Source organism: Lemur catta, chromosome 9 (genome assembly GCF_020740605.2).
Source record: "Lemur catta isolate mLemCat1 chromosome 9, mLemCat1.pri, whole genome shotgun sequence".
Classification (NCBI taxonomy): Eukaryota; Metazoa; Chordata; class Mammalia; order Primates; family Lemuridae; genus Lemur; species Lemur catta.
In genome coordinates this window covers 73,323,162-73,343,995 of record NC_059136.1, presented here as the reverse complement: position 1 = coordinate 73,343,995, position 20,834 = coordinate 73,323,162, and the positions used below count along the sequence as shown (strand labels likewise).

Genomic DNA, 20,834 nt, shown 5'->3' with positions numbered 1-20,834 from the left:
AGCCAGGAATCAAGGATGTAGCTAGAATTGGTGAGATAATCTAGCACAATTAATTTTAAAAAGGCCTGAGGGTGATCATAAATCCAGAAATAGGTGAATACCCATAAAAACAAATGGTATATTAATATTATTCTACAATATATCATATGCTCTAGAATGTACACACACGCACACACACATATCTATGTTTCTAGGCTTTATGGACAATGTATATAATCAACACATAAATGCTTTCACTACAATCACAAAGCTCAAGTCTCTGCCCTGTACAAATCTACTTTTCTTAAGACTGCAGTTAACTGTTTAGTTTTCTTTTCCTTTCAAGATTGTCTCTGAAGTTCCTCTTTCACTTAGGTACAAGTGTAGGCACAAATAGGGGGACAGTTGCTTTCACAATATGATCTGCCTTGTCTTGTGTGTACTATACCCCCAGAGGTGGCCCTGAGCCCACCTTACACCATAAATGATGGGAATGAGGCTGACCACTAACACCAAGCAGCACAACATCCCCCTGGGAAAACCTGTACACAAGAAATCATCTCTCTAGATAATCATCCCCACACAGTAGCAATCAAATTTGATCAGTGCTGATGAAAATAACCTCAGGAAGGAGTGTTCACCCAACGTTCTGAAATAATCAAAGCAGCAATCTATACATGACAATCATGGTGTGGTCTGTAAACAAAAAGGCCCACCTCGCCCCTGCCAATTCTGCAGGACAGAACAGCCAGGCTTCAGGGAGAGAGAGCCCTTCCATCACTTCCTGGAATCTCATTCAAACTGGGTTTATGCCAGAGACAGGCAATTCACACCCTGCAGGCTGGTGTGGAGTGCTGGCTGGTGTTCTGGAGGATTCTACCCTAAGGTTCACTGTAGTTCTCCCCAATAGAGAGTGAGTGGCAGCGGAAGGGGCTGCTCTGGGAGGATTCTTTCCTTCCTTTTTTTCATGCTTTTCCTATTCCCTAGGAGGGACACCTCCCTAAAAGTCAGGCCAAGTTTAACTTTATTATGAAATTAAATCTTCCGGATAAATTTGTTCAATACCTCATCGACAGAAGCAAATTAAGCTGGAACTTTTTTCACACATTCAGATGGGGGCAGGCAGGTAATTTACTGAAGCAAATGTGTTTTCCAAGCCAGCTTTTAAACAAGATTTCTACTTATCAGTGTGCTTTTCACTCAGCAACCCTCCTCCACCTCTTCAACATCATTTTCACAACTCTTAGTTCAAGAGCCACTTAAGAAATAAATGATTCATGGCAACCGAAAGCATGATAATTTTCTGTGAGGCATAATGGTTGGCTTTCCAGGTCTGTGAGAGATAAAAATGTTACCCCTTAGCCATCTCAACTTCTCTTATGAATAAAAGGCAAACAGAGACCTAGAAAGACCAATAAAGAGTAATTCTCTCCTTTGAAATATATATATTTTCCCCTAGGACTTAAAATTCTAACTTTGAGGAACAAAATTAAACTTCTCCTTCAGAAAAAAGCTAGCAAAAAGGAACATTTCTGGTTCTATTCCAAGATGGGATGTACCGAGTCCTGAATTTGAGAGATGGATCATTTTCATTCAGAAGACACATTAATCTGCAAAGCTTTTCTGAATTTTGCAGGGCTGTGCTTATCATTTCCACACGGGCAGGACTACCTACACAAGGGGCAGATTCCTTTCCCAGCCATAGCATGCACTAGCTGTGTGACCTTGGGCCAGATGCTTAATCATACTGAGCATGTTTCTTAATCTGTAACTAGAAAAAATATACCTCTCTTACAGAGCGGTTGTAAGAATTAACGGGGTATTAAACTAACAGTATGGTCCCTAGATACAATATTTCTCAAATATTGGTCCATGAACTCCCTGCATCAGAATCCCTTAAAGGCTTAATGAAGTCTTGAGTGCCAATCCGCATCATTAGATGAGGGCTGGGTCCAGCAAACTGGCATTTTTAACAAGCATTTTACAAGCGAATTAAGGCTGGTGTACTCACCAGACTGTGAGGCCCAATTCGGGTTTGGACAGAGGACAGAAGAGGAGCCCGAGACTAGCATTTAGCATCAAGTTGGCACGCTGTGGTTCTCCTCTCAGCAGGACCATGGTTCTCAGTTCCCAGCATCCCTGTCCCTGGTTCCAATCTGCCTTTTGTGCTGGTACCAGGGCGATCTTCCGAAAATACAAACCTGGCCATGGTGCTCCCTGCTCTGGAGCATCACCCAACCTCCACTGTCTGCCTTTCTGGCCTCCCTTGACTGCCTGGGTTTGCTCTGCCCAGGCTGGTCTCAGTTCTTGCCAGCCCTGGTTATTGTGGTCACATTTCAGCTTCAATGTCACCTCCTCAGGAGGGCCCTCCCTAACCACCCAGTGACATAAATATACTTCACTCTCTGCTAAAACCTAACATCTGCTGATGTTCTCTTGGTTAAGTGATTGTCTCCTCCCACTAGGAAGAATAGGTAGCATGTCTGCTTCTATATCTCCTACCTATTAGAGTGCCTGGCACACAGTAGGTACTCAATAAATGTATGCTGCATGCCCACCTTAATTCATTATTGCTCTGCACCCCTACCAGCCTTGGCAAGGTTCTCACACTATTATGTGTGTGGCTAACAAATAGAAAAGTTGCATTTCTTACCATGCAAAAGGACAACTGCAGGGTAGAGAGTTTGCTTTGTGCAATACCTGTGCTCAGGGAAAACTGATACAGAACTAGAATTTCAATAAACTGACTCCATTAAAGAAGGCTGGCATTTAAATAATTCTTATGAAGAAGTTTGTAAAGTGAAGCATTTTGTCTTTATTTGTTTGTACAACTGGATTTTCACATAAATTTCACAATGAATTTCCTTAAAACAGCTCTGCAGCTCTGCACATTTGTTATTAATAGCAAAATCACCTCACTTAAATTTTCCGACTTACTAATAAAAATAAAACCACTGTCTTTGGAACAAACTATCCCTTAATTATAAAGCAATAGGGTCCAGAGAGTATTGTAAAACCACTTATGTTGTAAGTGTTCTCAGCTCCTTTAGAAGCTGTGGAACAAAGCATAGCCACAGGCCCTCTGGAAAACAAACACGCATTCTGACCACAGAAAGTCTAGAAAAGAGACTTCGTAAAAGCACTTTATAAAGCAGGCTACCCTCTGCCCAACTCCTAGACTTGCTAATGTATAAAGAAAGATTTTGGAAACAGATCAGCGCATTAAGTAAAAGAAAACTGTAAGTAGATGGCAGTTCAATTTTGGTAGTGGTTTCCGCTCTCTAATTCAGAAAAACTGTGTTCTATACTAAAGTTTCCCAGCAAAGACTCTGCCATCCATCTTTCTCGCAAGTGAAAATCTCCACTTGAGAACGTTAATCGGTTTTGCTGTGTGTGTCCTTTCTGTTAGTGAGTTTCTAAGTGAAGTGACAGCAGGTGAGGGGGGAGGGCTCATGGCCTTGGTTGACAGAGCCTCACAAAAAGAAAAATGGAAATACCAGGTTGCAAGGTAGGAGGTCCAAGTTAAGAAAGGAAAATCAGGCGCCTGGTGGCCAGACTAATGAGGAGGTAAGTACAGGACTGGCCTGGAATGGTTTCTGGCCTGGTGGGGGCACATGGCTGCAGGGGATTTACTGATGAGAGAACAAAAGCCCAACTCGGTGGAAGTTACCCCAGCCAGGTGGGCTTACCAGAACCCATACTCCTGGGCTGAAACCGAAAGTAAACGGAGGGATGAAGTATTGTTTTTTAACTTCCTCCCATCCTTTTTCAAAATTCCCTGCCACTACTTTCACAATGGCTCTCATTACCTGCAATAGACAGGCAGTGCCCTCTACCCCAGTGGCTCTCAGTGCCGGCTGCATTCCCAGTGGGAGCTTTCAAAAACGACCAAGGTCCAGGCCCCACCCCAGGGCACTTCAGTCAGGCGGGCCCTGGGCATCAGTAAATTTTAAACCTCCCCAGACGATGGTAGGGTACAGCCAGCATGGGGAACCGTGGCTACAAAGAACATCACCAGAGCAGGGCAGGGCAGGGATGGAGGGTGTATTTAAATGAGGAAGGGGGTGCGGCAGTGACAGGGTGAGGCCATCAGCTTTTTAACAACAGGAAATGCGGTAACAAGAAGAAATGTGTGCGAACTCAGAACTCAGGAAGACGCTTGGCAAGAGAAGGCAGGTGCAGTTACCAAGGCAGGACAAGTTTAGCTCTTTCAAGCTGGGAGGCAGAAGAGAAAACAATACTTGCAAAGAGGCTGTAAGACCTGTGAGGAAACCAGTGGCAGGGGCTGAAATAGGAGGTGGGTGTACACCAAGACACCCAGCCAAAGGTCTGTGGGTAGGAAAGGTGGGGTTCATACTTCCACAACCGAATGGCAATGATTCAATGTCTCTTCATACTGGTGGTTCATTTTCAGACAGATTTTGGTGGCACACTTGAAGCAATTAAGAACTTAAAAAAAGGTAACAAACAGTACCAATGTAGTCCCCAGCACATGCTTCTGAGTGCCTACAAAGGCAGCCAGAATTACCACCTCACTCCCTCGCCTGAGCATTAGCATCGCGATGCTCTTTGAAAACTTATTACTGCCTTGAGGATGCTCTGAGTCCTTAGAAGGCAACATTCTTGGATGTTTCTATAAATGGGCAATTGTTTGTGCTACACTACACTCTGCTCTTTCTTCTAATTTGCAGAAATTGGGTCCCCTTGCATGTAAATGGGTCCCACAATCTGTAGTACGTTCTGCCTAAGTAACATTGCCTATACAACTGTGCATTTCACTTGTAACAAAAGCAAATTTTACACATCAATCAAAATATTCATTCACCTTCGTGATGGGTCTATAGCAATTTAGGAGCCATGGGAAACCAGTTAAGACCCACTGGTCTGCATTTACGGTTTTCTAAGTACCACTACTGGAACCTAGAAATTAACACAGATGTGAAATTTATGGTTACAAGACTAATGAGGCTTGCTAAGTACCAGTAGGCAAATTATATAAGATGATTATGTAGAATTTAACAATTTGCAATAAGTCTTCAATGTCTTGCTTTGCACTAGTGTCCTACTTCTGAGTTGTGGGTCCACTAGAGAATCCCGTGTAGTTTTCTTCACGTCTTTATCTTCCTTGAATTCTAATATTAGTATCTTCATCTTTAGAAAATTTACTCTAGTGGATTCTCTTCCCTGGTTATCATCTCATTTTGTGGCTGTCTAGTTTCACCGCCTGAGATTTTGTGATGAGTGTGAGGGTCACTAAGCACGAGTCTGGGGCTACTTGGGACAAAAGCTGCCATAGCTACCTTTGGATTTTTCTCCATGGATATCTTTTTGAACCAACAAAACTACCTTATTCTTCCTGGGCCCAGGGGCTGGAGCAGATGAACATGGCTACAACCCAGGCCTATAGCAGGGAGGTAAAACCACAGACCACAAATCTGGCTGGCCATAACACATCCATACCTGGCCTTCATCCACCAAAACTGAACGGCTAATTTGGCATTTTGTCAAGTCTTATGGGAAGAGTACATCCATGGCTAAGTTATATGAGGTGGGTACACGGCAAGGGGATGGCAGGGTGGGGAGCTGAAAAGAGGACAGAATAATTATTTCAAATGCAATTTCCTGGGTTATACTGGGACAGTCTTGCAAACCTTTATCTACAATTTTGAAAAGCAAAAATTTCTGAAGACAGTTTCTTTGTTATTCTGGTACCAAATGAACTTGCTCCAAAAACTGACTTGAATTGACATGAGGTTATTTAGTCTTTTTCTGTCCAACCAAAGGTGAACCTTCATCTACTCTGCTACAGAAATTACTGTGTATTTCCTGGATCCCATGAGGCTATTACATTAACATACAGTATACAACTGAATTACCTTTTTAAAAGCTGAATTCTAAAAGACATCTGGCCCCAAAGGGTTTGGCTAAGGGATGATTGATCTGCATACGACTCCCAGACAGGCAAGTTCTCCAGATTTAATCCTTTTGTAGTTTCCCCACATCATGCAGGTATTTGCCTGACCTCATCTTTTCAATGATTTCTGTGACATTATTTTAGTAGATTCACAAGTGTAGGTAGTGTAGTACTGGGGGGCGGGGGGCACGACTGACCCAGGGACAAAGCAGGACACAGCTGGAAAACAGGGACTCTATCCACTCTTTAATGTAGCACATGCTGCATTAAACACACACACTCATCTCCTTTGCTGCCTTTTTCACTTTATTAGTCTGAGACTTCTGATAACTAAGTGTACCCACACCTGCGCCGTAGCATGCGTATGGTATGGGCAACATAAAAAAACACAAAGGTGATGCTGATCTTGAAAAAGAAGATATCAAACTACCATAATTTTAATGGTAGAAACTAATATCCCAAATGAAATGTCCAGAGATTTGCTAAAAGGCAAGTGTATAGAGACAGAAAGTGAGAGAGAAAAGAGAAAGCAATGGAAAGATTCGTGGTTGCCTGGGGCTGGCAGTGGGAATGAGGATTGACTGCCAACATGATCTTTTTGGGGTGATAGAACTAAGTCCTAAAACTGAACTGTGGTGATAGTTGCCTAGTTCTGTAGGTTTACTAAAAAAAAAATCAGTGAATTGTACAGTTAAAATAGGAGACTTTTCTGGCATGTAAATTATACCTCAATGAAGATGTTAAAAAACTAATTTCCTAAATTCTTAAAGTAATGCTTTTTATGTCAATACCTCCCCTTTTTTCCTGACATTTCAAATTAATACCAGTTGAGATGAGAAGAGAGGAGAACAACAAATGGAATCCATTCCTGATTATCAAGGGAAAATAAATTTCATATGCAAATGACTATTACATCTAGACAGAGAATATGATCCCCTCCAGATATTCCCTTATACTTAGCAAATGAAATCTAAATTATTTTTATTTTAACATGCCACACATGCCTCTAATTATGGCAAGCACTAAATTTTTTTAATCAGTCTTGCAAAGACAGTGTAAATTCCTAATGGCAGGAACTGTGTCACAGTCTGCACTGTATTTTCAGAACCTAATAGGTGTTCAATAAATGATTATATTGAATAAGTGATTTCTTTACCAGAACTATCTTTCACATTTCCATGTGCATGAAAAATATAATGCAAATTTAACAAATACTCCCTACCTTCTAGATCAGGGTTTCTCATCCTCAGTACTACAGACATTTTGAGGCAGAAAACTCTTCACTGGGGAGGGCCGTTTTGTGCATCGCAGAACGTAAAACAGCATCCCCAGCTTCTACCCACTAGATGCCAATAGCACCCCCTCTCCAGCTGTGACAACCAAAAAACGTCTTCACACATTGCCAAATGCCCCCTCAGGGATGGAGAACCACAGATCTAGATGGAAAGAGTTTAAGACAGATCAAACCAAACTGAAGTGGCCACATTTCAACAATGCCTTTCATGCTATCACTTCTGAAGCTAGTGAGAACATCAAGAAAGAAAAGGCATATGAGTAGCAAATGATGATTCTCTGACCACAGACCCTGCCATACTATGGAGAGAAGAAAAGGAGAGAAATTCTTTTCATTCTCCATGTAACTGTGGAGAAGCAAAAGGCTTATTCTAAGGTAAGGCTGACACTTTGCAGGATATGCGGAGCTGTGCAAATACACAAGAGAAGGGTCCAAATGCCAAACGGCCTGTGGCTATAAAACAGTTTGAAAAGCATGCTCATTGCCAGCACTGGGCTGTTTATCATGAATTGTATCTATGAGAACAATTTTGAAAATGCTATTGAATATTTATTAGAAGGAAAGATCTATAATAATTCAGGTCCTGACATGCCATTATTAGCAAATAACCAGTTGGAAAGGTTAAGAACTGCAATGGTAGAAACCATTAAGTGTAAGTTTAATACATCTGTGTTTTGTTTTATTTTTCTCAACAACCACACCATTTGGCAATCCTGTTCAAGCATAAAGCCTGAAAAGCTATTATTCATATTGTATCTTTATACTCAGACTTCAAACTTTTTAGTATCTATTCTACTTTGGAGATACTGAACATTTCATGTTGATGTTAAATTTCAAAACGTACATTTTGGGCAAAGTGACCACTATATAATAAGGCAAAGGAAAAATATTCTTACCACTATCTAAATATGTGCAAACATTTATCAGGATTCATAATAACACTTTATTTCAAAGCATCTTTATTTTTTATGTAGTAAAACAAAGAAGTATGCTTCAAACCTCAGCATAAACAATTAAGACACTACAAATGACACCATTCTGGTTTTCAACCACTTCTATATTTCTTATCTGTTCATTTAAGAAAAAGCTACAGTAGACAGTTACATGTCAATTTCTAACACTTGAAAAACAAGCATATCTTTTCCAATTCTGTTTGCAAAAATATTTATATTTTGCTCTGTGAGCCTACTGGTAAACATAAACAGGTTTAGGATTCTGAACTACGAAGTATGTAATTCCTAAATCCACTAAGAGAAAGAACACACACAATATGCAAAAGCACTCTATTCAATCAAGCTCCAACTGTACACATAATTATGCTATTCAAATTAGATTACTAATTTAGACATGTTCTAGCATGTCAAGTATACACTAACATAAAAATGTCTGAATAAAATTCAGTAGGAATAAGAAAAAAGAGATAAAGAAAATTTAATGACTTTTTAGAAAATGAACTAGTACATAATAATAAAATATAAACTCATGGAAAGATTGGTAGGAAATGCAGCTTAAGTGTTCATCTCAGTAGTGAGTAATAAATATAGTAGTGTCAAATCACCTGAACAGAATACTAACTCTAGTATTCTGCATTATCATATTTGCATTTGGATGAAATTGGGACACACGAAACATGAAATGGCCAAATTAATCTTCATTTTACTTCATTTGAGTTTCTTCACCTATTATTATAAAGTGCAATAAAATCATACATAAAATACCATATTACTTTATATTGTTATTTAAATTTTCATGCTTATATTGTAATTTCTCAACTACAATGGACTAAGGCTATTACAATACACCTTGTGTAGTGATAATTAGCAGAACTAAAATAGTTGCTTAACATTTTATAAAACTTTTTAAAATTTATAAATGCATTGTTATTTTTAAAAATCAGCACCAATAACAAAAGAGCACTCCACTAAATGTCACCAATGCATAAGCCCCTTTGGATTCAACTTTTCATGCTGAAGCTAAAATGTAAAATTGGCACCATGAAGCTTGAAATTGAGATTTAGGGATAAGCATTGGCACCAGCATTTTGCTACTTGCTGGAAATTGCTTTCATCTGGAAATTGCCATTTAGTAAGCCTCCTAGATTTTTTTTTGTGAAATAAAAATAAATGCAGCATCATAAACTTTCCAATAGCCATAACATCCCATGTACATTTCATGATTCTAACATTACTATATATTAATAGCTAATATCTGCTTTAATAGTAGCAAAATTAGGTAATCGAAATATTAGACTATCAGGAGCCAAAATACAAGTTGGGGAAGTAAAATAAATCCTTTAGATTTATTCTGTGTCATTTTATACTGCTTACAAAAAAGACAAAAGCTTTAAGACTTTGGCATTAAGTGGGTAACATAATAGCTGCTTTGGCAAGACAAAGCAAGCTACATCATTTAATGTATTTGGAGAATTCAAGATTATAAAAGGAAAACCAATAGTTCACACTTTGGCTGATTTTTTACATATATGCACACATGCACATACATGCACACACAGAATACATGCACATACATGCACACACAGAATACTTAACATTCAACAGCCATTGCAACTGCTGAAAAATAAATTTCCATTGTATCACAAATAGCAAGTTTAACTACAATTTACAGTATTGAAGCTTGCATTTTACACTCAGTTAAGTGCTGTTCAGATAACAAAGGATGTTCATTTGTGATTTTGTGAAAAAACAGATTTTTCTCCAGTCTAACTTAATCACATGTATTTGCATAAATAACCTGTGGCCCATCAAATATAGAAATTGTAGCCAACAGTTTCTACTGATGGTGCTTTGAGCAGACTAAGAAAAAAAACTCTTAAACATTCTACCCCTTAATTTTTCTTTACTCGCTATTCCCAAACATACGAGCGACAGAGTGGTATGAACCCAGAATTTGAAGTCTGAATGCCTCATTTTGGATCCTGAGAGCTCTACCACCTACTAGCTGTGTTATCTCCCCCCAGTCATCTGAACCCTGCATCTCAGTTTCCTCATCTCTATAATGGGAGTAATTCTGCATTTAGGTCAAAATTAAAGTACAAAACGTTTGAGGACTGAAATGTTCGGTACTAACTAAAACACATGGTCATTATTCCCATCATCTCCAAATATTTCAGTTTGTCTATAACATAACAAGGCCTATTTTTATAAGATGGGTGAAAACGATAGGACATTGTACTCAGCATACCTCAAGTAATCCAGTGAGCCAAAAGTCTCATTAATAACAACAAAAGGATTGATTCAAAGGTCCAAACCCTCTAAAGATGCTATGGCCATGACAAAAGTGTAGTTTCTGTAAACTGTCAAATAATGTATCATTTATCACTTTCCTTTTCAGTGTACTCATTCATGGATACGACGAGATATGGCTGTTATCGAGAACCAAGCAGTTTACCCACCAACAAAGTGATTTCTTTCATTCTTCCCATACTCCTGTGTGCCTGTGTTCTGCTGTCAACAAAGGAGAAAAATGAATGGAACAAAAAAACAAGAATTCTATAAGCTGCTTGAAATCCAGGATCATGCTTTATTTGTGATTTTATTTCTTTCCCCCACTCCCTATCCTACCACCCTCCACATAGTAGGTCTTAATGTTTATTGACAGGAACTGAAAGCTCTATGAGAAACAGCCACCATTATCTGTGCAGACACAAGTTAACAGTCAGATCTGTCCCTCTGCTCTCTGAATTTTCTTTCAATTTCATTTCTTTTGTCACTCAGCTCCCATTCAATCAAGCACCTCATTCTGTTTTGCCTCTGGCTTCTGCCACTTTGTGTCCAAGGGCTTGTCAAGAACTTTTCTCACTAAATCTTACTATCCCATCTCCTTTTCTTCTGCCTGCCACCTTGGCCTTTATCTCTTTTTTATTCCACACCTTCTCCCAGGCGATCACAACCTCAAAAACAATTTCAAATACACAGAGGCCTTGCAAACCTACATTTCCAGTCCAGCCTCTGTCTTAAATTCTAGAACCAGAGGCCGTATAACTGCTAATTGCATCTCAAGCCCTGGATGTCCCTCTGGTGCCTCACACTGCATAAATCCACAACTTGTCATGGTTTCCCACGGAGTGCTCCATCCTCTTTATTTGTGGTCATTGCCAACGGCACCTCTGTCTATTCAAAGCCAGAAACCCTAGAGTCATCCTTGAAGTCACCATCCCCTTCTAGCTTCTCCTGGTTATGTCTCCACTCTTATCAGTCTGAGTTCAGAATTTAAATCCACACTACGATTCAAAAGCTTTTTTCACATGTCTTTTCTTTTCTGTTCCCTACCCCATCCATTCTGTACAGAACACCCAGAATGATGATTTTAAAAGGACAGTCTAAAGTGCTCAAATTCATCCACAAGACCAAATATGGCCCACAAGACCCTTCCTGAAGTGCCTCGGGCCTCAGGTCTCCACCTCTAGCCTCATCCGTCCCCGTCAACAGTGCCAGCCACATGGAATGATTAGCTGTTCCACAACTCACTCTCCTCGTGAGTACCTTTCTTGCACCATATTCCCTGTTCCCTGTGCTCAGAATGATTTCTTCCAGCCCACTCCCACCCTCAGCCTCCTGGTTCCCTCTTACTTGCTCTCCCAGACCCAGATTATAGATCCTTAGGGAAAGCTATCCCTTTGGAGTCGGCACCCCAACAGAGCCCAGCACCCCTTAAGCACTGGTTACAAACTCAGTGAGACTGAGACTCGTGAGGGCAGGAAGAGGGATTTTCTTATGTTTGAGGTCTTTCCATCTGACAACGTGCCTGGTAGCATATCGATATATATCTGGTGAACGTATAGATGAATAAATATCACCCCAACTAAATTTGACTTAAACACAGCCAAGCTGCTAGTGATTATGTGTGAATCAGAGGTTCACGGCTTTCCTTAGAAGGTGTCAGGGAAAAATTAATAAGGCCACTCTGGTTGTAACTCCCAACTGCTGAATGCAGAGGATGTGGTCTTTTTGTATATAGCTATGTTAGAGATTGCCTTTTTTTAATTAAAGAAAACCCAAAACATTGTGTTGTGTGTTTTTACTGCCTCTGACTTCTAACATGTGCTGCCTCAACATTAAGGTTTCCCAGTAGCTTCATCATGTTCTACCATAATGGGGGTGGTGAAGGGATGGTATGGTTAGGGGTGAAGGGCCACTGTGGGCAGAAGCAACATTACTAGTAATGACAGAGTCACAGATACAGTGAGAAGAGATGCCTGAGGACTTACCTGATCCGCCCTCATTCCTCAGAGAATAAACCTTACACTTGCAGCCAGAGAGCTCTCTACACTTGGAGACGGGAGATGACAGAAATGCTGATTTAGTCACACCTTTCGGTACTTTTAGAAAATCAAGTAAAGCTGATCACTTGCAAATGAATACATGATGTGGTACAAAGGGATTAGGTCACCTGGAGATCTATAAAATTGGACAGGGAGATACAAAACTGCCAATAACCAATTAGAAATTGTTTTTTATTTGCCTACTCCATAAGGTCCATAGAGTTTCAAAAGCTCTGTATTTTTAGAAAAGGCCCCCAGTAAGGCCAAATTTTCCCAACTTCTGCAATAAACAATCTATTTTTAGGAAACTGAATTTTTTAAACTAAGTTTTTAATCACTTTCTGATTTAAAAATAATACACTCCTATAACATCAAGGATAAGAGTGAATGAGACACCAACAAGATATGCCAAAATATTACAATAGCAATAGTTTCTTTATAATTCAAACTCTAGGGGATACAAATAATACCTTATTAAACAAATATTGGCTCCAGTGTGCAATCAAGAAAAAATAGACGAGGTAGGGCTCAGGGGAAGGGTTTTGAAAATATTACAAGGTGGTTTTAAATTCTTTTTACTCTACATTTGGACTGGAGTTAGAAAGGCTATAACACAGACATGGAAGTGTTGACGCAATGTTCTCACTGGGAGACAACACACTTGAGCCTTACTTGTTAGCTATAAGCATTCATTTCCTTTAAAAACCATAGTCTCATGGGAATGACACATGACACTGCTGTAGTAATGTGGTACTCCCATAACAGTTCATTGTCAATACTTTTTTAGATTTAAATAAACTTATTCAACGAAAAAAAAATCTCAGGTCTCCACACTTCTTTCTTTAATGAGAATGATGCAAGTACATGACTCCAAACGCAGATAAAGTTAACATGCCTCTCCACTGTGTTGCACTATCAGTTGAAGGCTTCATGCTTCCTACTTCACAAAGCGGACATGTGGTTTTCTTTTTTGAGCTCACTGCATGGACTAAGCTTAAGCTCTTCCTCCACAAAGATATGGAGATGACGCTTCCTGTGCAGTCAATTCCTGCCACTGGCTGTGGGCATGCGCCTTCCTGCGGCCCCTTTGCCTAGGGACCAAGCATAGGATTCTTTTGAAAAGCATGATACAGTACACCTACATTATAATGCAATACAGAAACCCATGCAATAGAGTTTATCAATCACGAAGGTTCAAAAATCAGAGGTAGTACAACGTTCTATAAGGAGCACTGGCCTCGTCACACAGCTCTGGGCTCCACTCTACTCTCAAACTCACTAGTGTCACCTTGGACAAGTGTCCTGATCTTTCTAGGCCTCAGTTACCACATCTGCAAAATAGGATAGATACTAAAGTAACGGCCACACAAGGTCACTGTGAGGATTAAAGGAAACAGTGTCTGTAAAGATTATAGCATGGTAGCCAGTATGTATTAATAGTAATTGCTCCCTGTTAGCTATTCATTCCAATTCTTACCCAGAGGCGATGACCAGCAAGGACTAGAAATGCAGTCAGATAAATCATGCTCAGAGCTGTCTTCCCCTCATACCCACCCCATGCCCTGGAACTCAGCAATGACCCAGCCTTGATGGGATGTCTCTGCCATGTTGCATGAAAACTGCTTGCTTATATAAGTTGTATAACCCCCCCAATATACCTCTCATGATGCATAGGGCAAGCACTCTAGAAATATCAGCTCCCAACTCCCCAAGCCCAAAGTGAAGAGAATTCAAGACAGTACCTATAACTGGGGAGTGTAAATGACCTTCATTCACTTATATCCATATTAAAATTATTTTGCATTTCTTATACATGTATCTTCTGACAGCAAAAGCAAGCTGGATGTCAGGAGAATGTTATTTAGGGACTTAAAAGTCATCACAGATAAGCCACTAAATAGCTAATGGATAACACAGACAGGAAATAAAACAACTAGATGTATCTTCTGAAGAATTAGTTCATAATAAATCACGGACCTAACTCAAGTCACAAAAGTGATCAAGGGAGCCTTTCACTATAGAATTACCCAGAGCAAAGGAACATTTGAAATGTAAGTATCGACTGGGGAAAGGGGAAATCTGTTCTCTGCAAAGGAAAGCTGAACTTGAAGTAGAAGATATTTGAGAGAGATATGAGATGTCTCCGTTGATGGCAGAGGCTCTTTCTGGCACACTGCAACTGTGGTACTGTGTCCCCCAGGCACACTGAAGCAGACTACTAGAAGCTCACTCCCAGGGAGTTTTGATTTTAAAAAAGGAAAGCCAACCTTGAACGTCTGTCTTGAAGTACCTTTCAATGGTAGGATACATTAGCTAAGAGGTTTCATTAAACATTACATCAGTCTAGGAGCAGTCTGTTGCCTATGTGCCTAATACAGCAATTAGATTTCAATTTTTAGAAGAGAGAGTAAAGATTTACCAAGGGCCAGAACAGTATCTAGTATCTGGGTGGTAATTTAAGAAAGCCACAAGAATACCATGGCCTCCCCATCATTCCCAACCTCTGGAACTCAGGCGAGAAGTGTGACAGGCTATGGAGACCTTTAAGAATGTACTGCTTATAGACCCCTGAAACTGCTTCCCATGACACTGGTACTGAGGCCTCAAGGAAGCCTATTTAATGGGAAGGATAAGTTATTTCTGTTTCTGCACATACAGTTTAATATGAAGCAAAGGGCAAGGCCTCTCTCTCTGCCCAAGGGGAGTTCTCCAGCTGGGACTGAATTCATATTCAGGGATGATGCTGTTTGTGGATTGATTACTGCTGCCTGTGGTGGTTTGCTTGACTGTGTGTGGATTGCTGCAGCTACGTGCACAGGCAAGAAACAAAACTGAGGGCACCAACCTCCACTGTAAACTCTGACATTTTATTAATACCAATATTTCTTTTTTCACTCTCTGTATATATGAAAAAGGAAGTAAAAAGCAACAGAATGCACTTCAAATTGAAGGAGAAAACTCACTTCACCTTCTGGCACCTCTGCTACACCCTAGGAGGTATGGAACCAGGGGCAAGTTATTTAACAATAATGATGATGATAATCGTTAACAGTCACAGAAAATTATGTTGTGGGGGCTGTTAATCATTCTGCATACTTTAATCCTTAAGCTTAGATTTCCTCATTTGTAAATTGAGGATAATAATGCACCTATTTCAACTGCAAGTTGAGGCAGCAGGGTCAAAAAGATCGGTTTCAACACAGACAGACATGGGTTAAAACCCTAGCTCTAATTTCTACTATTTGATCTCACTGAGCTTCCATTTCCTCATCTCTACAGCAGATGAAGCCACCTACCTCAAAGGACTGCCATGAGGAACTGAAGGAGACAGTAGGTCAAATACCAGCTGGTATCTGTAATCACCAGGTGGTGCCCAATAAACGTGTATACTCTCTCTCCTGTTATACATGTGAACTGCTCCTGTTAGCCTCCACCAGGAGCAATGTCCATTGTATCCAAAGATGCAGTTCCTTTCATAACAATGCTAATTTTACCCAGAACAAGCTTAATATACCAGATAATGGCTCCACAGCTTTACATCATCTATGAACTCTTTTAATCCTCACCACAATTCAGTGAGGTAGGTACTATTGTTATCCCCATTTTACAGATGAAAACATGGAGGCAAAGAGTTTGGGCAATTTGCCCAGATTCAAGCAGAGGGTACCAGAGCCAGCAGCCTGGCTCCATAGCCTGTCCTCCTAACCAGGATGCAACAGTGCTTACTGGGTCAACCTGTTTGAAGTTGAATCTCTTCCAGAGATAGGCATTGGCTGCTCTCAAAAACAGCAATGTGTTGACTTGACTAACTTTTCAACTTCTGAAATAACATTTTGTGTATTTTCTTAGAATTCCTTAAAAAACCCCTACATTTTAAATAAGGTGCCTATAAGTAGTTCATCTTGTTCTGTAGGCTGGAATACCATAAATAAATGCACTTCTTTCTCTAAAGATTACCTAAATAAATCTTACATTAAAATATACTCCTGAGTTTTGGTTTAAACAATGATTTCAACTCCAAATTAAACAGATCACAGTCTTAAGGTGCTCTGTTTTGTTAAACTAATGACTTCTATACAAATATTCGACTTATTTTTAATATTCACTAAGAGCCACACAGCAGTACTATATGGTATTTCAAAGTACTATTCCTTTTACAAATTTAATCAACTCAAGTATTAAACATCAATGATGATAATCCATTGCTCTGCTTAAAAGAAATCTCTAGGGGACAGCTGAGAAAAAAAGGTTAAAGATTTCTATCCTTCAAAGTAGGACACTGCAGCTACCTATAAATCATGCTCTTTGTTTATTAAGATAATTAAGCCCATCAGTACACTTAACTTTCAGACTCAACAATTGTCTGGCATGAACAATTTCCACTTTTACTAAAACAAAGGGGATGTGTTCAAAAGGGGGTCCTCTGCATGCTCTCTGCACAATGCATGCTATTTTAAAACATGATTTATGTGTCTAATTCCTGGAGCTGCCTTGAAAAATATACTGGGTTCTTCCTCCCATGCTCCCTGTTAGGAGAAGACACTCCAATTTGAAGAGTGCACTGTTTCAGACCACAGGCAGCTATATCATGTCAGCATTTTCATTAAATAGTGTTCAAGCTGGACTTTAAACAAATGGAATGGAGAGCCACAGCTGCAGCCACTGCAGAGAGATAAAGTTATCCAGCCGGGAGGCTTACATAAGAGGTGCAGGACAATCGCAGTGAAACCCAAATGTCATCATCTGAATCCTATCTCTTTTGAGACTTGCCCACATTCTGAAAGTGTGTGAAATCACACGCACAGAGCGTGTTTCTCATTTTATTTGCCTTAGAGCACAAAACACCGGGTTGATATATAAGTTGTTTTTTTCCCTAAAGGACTAGCCTCCAATTATGGAAACGTTGGCAACTTCTGCCTTGGGGAAGAGTAAAGTGGGATGCGCGGGAAGCCTGCAGGCCTGACAGGAATGGCTTAGCTCCCCTTCCCAAAGATCCATCAGTGCTGGGCATCCAAGGAGAGTCACTCCCCCAGGACTTAGGATGTAGGTGACAAGACCTCGTGGACCACCGCCCCCCGCACACGCGCGCGCGCGCGCGCACACACACACACACACACACACACACACACACACACAGTCAAGGAGCTCGGAACGTGCAATTAGCAAGCAGCAGGCGAAATGTCCTCAGAGCACCTGCCCTCTCCCAGCACATTTCCAACTGGCACATTCGTCAGAGGCTGGGGCCAGCCAGTCCTGGACTCCAGACTCTCCCCGCGTCCGCGTGTCCTGTCCCCTTTTTCGCACCCTGCACTCCCCCACCAAGCTGGAACACTGCTGCTAACGACATGTGCCACCCCCGGCTTCCCAAACCATAAAGATAATAAAAACGAACCTCTCCTTCCCACGGCTCCCCTTCCAACTTCAGAAACTCCAGCCAACTTACTGGGACTCAGGAGGCACGCAGTCTTCTTGGGGGACCGCGCTCTCCAAGGCAGCCTCGCAAACTCCTGCGCGCGGTCCCGCCGGCCCCGCACTGCCCCGCCGCAGCGGTGGGTGCAGGACGGGGCGCCGCCGCTCTGCACCAGCCGCCTCGGCTCAGCCGTGCCCGGCCTCGGGCGCTCGCCTGGGCGCACGGCCCGGCGGCGGCGGCGGCGGCGACGGCGGCGGCGACGGAGGCTGAAGCCCGCGGCACCGACCCGCGCGCTGCAGCTGCCGCCGGCCCGGGAGCGAGAGCACCTGGTGCGTGTCTCGGGCTCCAAGGGAATCGCGGCTCAACAAGAAACCCGGCGCAAGAGAACTCGACGCGCTGCCGCCGGCAGAACCAGCAGCCCGCCGCCAGTCGGCCGCTCACATAGCGGGCGCGCCGCCGGGCCAGCAAGCGGGCGGGCACCGCAGTCCGCACTCGCCGCCGAGCCGCGGAGAATGACAGGCGCCGAGGCGGAGCAGCCGCGCGGGGCGCGGGGCGCGAGTGCGCATGATCCCGGCCCGCTGCGGCACGTCACGGGGGGAGGGGCGGGGGAGGGGCGGGGGAGGGGCGGGGGAGGGGCGGGGGAGGGGCGAGCCGGGAGGGCCTCGCGGGGCCGGGGTCGGGGCCTGGGAGTGCAGACCCGCGCAGCTCCCCGCTGGCTCGAGGAAGGGAGCAGAACGCTCTCTCCTTGGGTCCTGTTAACCTACAGCTCTATGGCTAAACTTGTTTTTCTCTGGAGTCCATTGTCCCTTCCAAAGGACTGTTTAAGCGGTCCTTAAGGTCCCAGGCGAGCCCACAAAAGCCAATTTCACTAAGCTTATAGCTTAACCATAAAAGGTTTGTGATATGGGGGACAATGGTCCTCTACTGTGCTTGTACATTAAAATAAGGTGGGAAGCCTGCAAACGCCCTTTGCCCTGGCCACACCTCAGCACAAGTACAGGAGAATCTCTGGGTGGGGTGCAGGTATCAGTAGGTTGTAAAGCTTCCCCAGAGATACCGAGGTACAGCCGTGTTTCTCAAACCTTTAATGTGTGACACAATCTCCTGGGAATCTTGTTAAGACATAGATTCAGATTCCATACGCCTAGGAGGACAAGGGGCGATTCTTCATTTCTAACAAGCTCTCAAAAGTTGCCAACGCTGCAGGTGCAGATCACCCCATCATTGCTACTCAAAGTGTGGTCTAGAACCTGGAGCAGCGCTTCTGAGAGTCACCCGAGGAGGTTTTTTAAAATGCAGAGCAAATGCCCAGGGCCTACCTACCCTGGTAGTGGTTCTGGTTCAGCGGCTGGGTAAAGGTGGGGCTCTGGAATTCCATTTGTAATAAGCACTCTAAATAAATCTAATAGGGGTTTTGTTTGAGCCAAACCAGCTTTACACCAGCAACCTGGTGTTGGGAATAGACTTTTGCATGACAAAGAACCAATCCAGGTCTGGAACTCAGGACGTCTAATTCAAAATCCAGTGCATTCTAAACCAATTGGTGCTTTATCTGACTAGTCCCAATTATCTACAATTATTATGAATTACTTAGCAGGCAAAAAACATAAATGGTATTAAACATAAATGCATACGTTCTATTGAATACTGTCACACATATGAAAAGGGGCTTAAAATTGGCTGGGGAAGCAGCTCATTCGTGAGGGAGTAGGAAGCAGAGTGATGGAATAAGGGATGCTAGTGTGTTGCAGAGGGTATGGAGGAGGAAACAAACGTCCGACTCAACCTAAAGCTTGGATAGGCACTTTGGGGAAGAGGATCCACGGACCAGACTTGGCCTCCGGCTTCAGAGTGTGGTGTGAAACTCAGCCATTCAAGAGCTTAAAGACATGGCATATCACATCCCTTGCCTCATTGAAATCTCACAGTGGTCTCTTAAATTGAATAAAAAAAGAAAGTATGTCCATTTTACACATTGAAGGCGACACACTCTGGACATTAGTTGACTGTTTAAGTGGAACTTGAATAAAAGCAAGGATCTTAGTGCCTGACGTTTCTCCTAAGAAAAACAACAATTCAGATCTTATAAAACATATGGTTTCTGTGTTTACTAGTCTCATCTTTTAAAGGCTGTGCCTATATTTTGAGTACAAAAGGCTTTCGTTCATGTATGGAGGAAAGACGTTTATGTATTCATCCCAGTTTTGCAGCTCCACATGTTGGGATTGGGAAATGTGTTTTTAAGAGCAACCTAGTCCCAGGACATTGCAGTTACACAGTGCAAGATTCGCTGAGGACTTCGAAGGGCAATGCTCACATTTTCTGGTGACAAGTATAATTACCCTCCTTATTTTACCCAGGCCCAGAAGCTAAGTGATTTAGACGAAATCACTAATCCAGGCAGGGGCCAGTCTCAAGCCTCTCTTCTTTTCCTCTGCTCTCTTTTCACCAAATGACATAATGAAGATTGTTTTTCATTTCCAAATTTTTCATACCAAGATTTGCCATCAGTAAATTAGAACCCAAATGTATTTCAAAGCCACAACTTAATATAGAACCAGAAGTGTCAGGAACAATGCTTGTGGTAAATGCTATGGACTATACTCCCAGTTTGAGTGAAGTTTCAGAAGGAAATGTGTGATATTTATATGCAATCTTCTAACCCAGAGGTTTGCCTTGGAATGCTGTATTGCCAACTCTGTCCAACGCACCTCCATCTTTACTTCCCGTGTAACTCTTCCATAGAGCTATTCTTCTGTGTGATTATAAAATAAAAATAAATAAATTCCTACCAGAAAGAGATTCTCTGTAAATGAAAGAGCTGGCACATTATAGGTTATAGAATTTAGTTTAGTTTTTAAGAAATATTTTAAATAGGCCAGGTGTGGTAGCTCACACCTGTAATCCCAGCACTTTAGGAGGCCAAGGTAAGAGAATTGCTTGAGGCCAAGAGTTT

The 20,834-nt window shown here is 41.9% G+C and overlaps 1 protein-coding gene across 3 annotated transcripts in view; it reads right to left on the bottom strand.

Annotated features, from left to right (window-relative positions):
- PAG1 (phosphoprotein membrane anchor with glycosphingolipid microdomains 1) overlaps nucleotides 1-18,018 on the bottom strand; it is a 135,892-nt gene extending 117,874 nt beyond the window's left edge. The window contains exon 1 of one of the 3 annotated variants that reach the window (XM_045561434.1): nucleotides 17,861-18,018. The gene's annotated coding sequence lies outside the window, so the exon portion shown is untranslated. The remainder of the gene's footprint in view (nucleotides 1-17,860) is intronic. The other 2 variants (XM_045561435.1, XM_045561437.1) reach the window with 2 other exon arrangements.
- Between the last annotated feature and the right edge of the window lie 2,816 nt (nucleotides 18,019-20,834).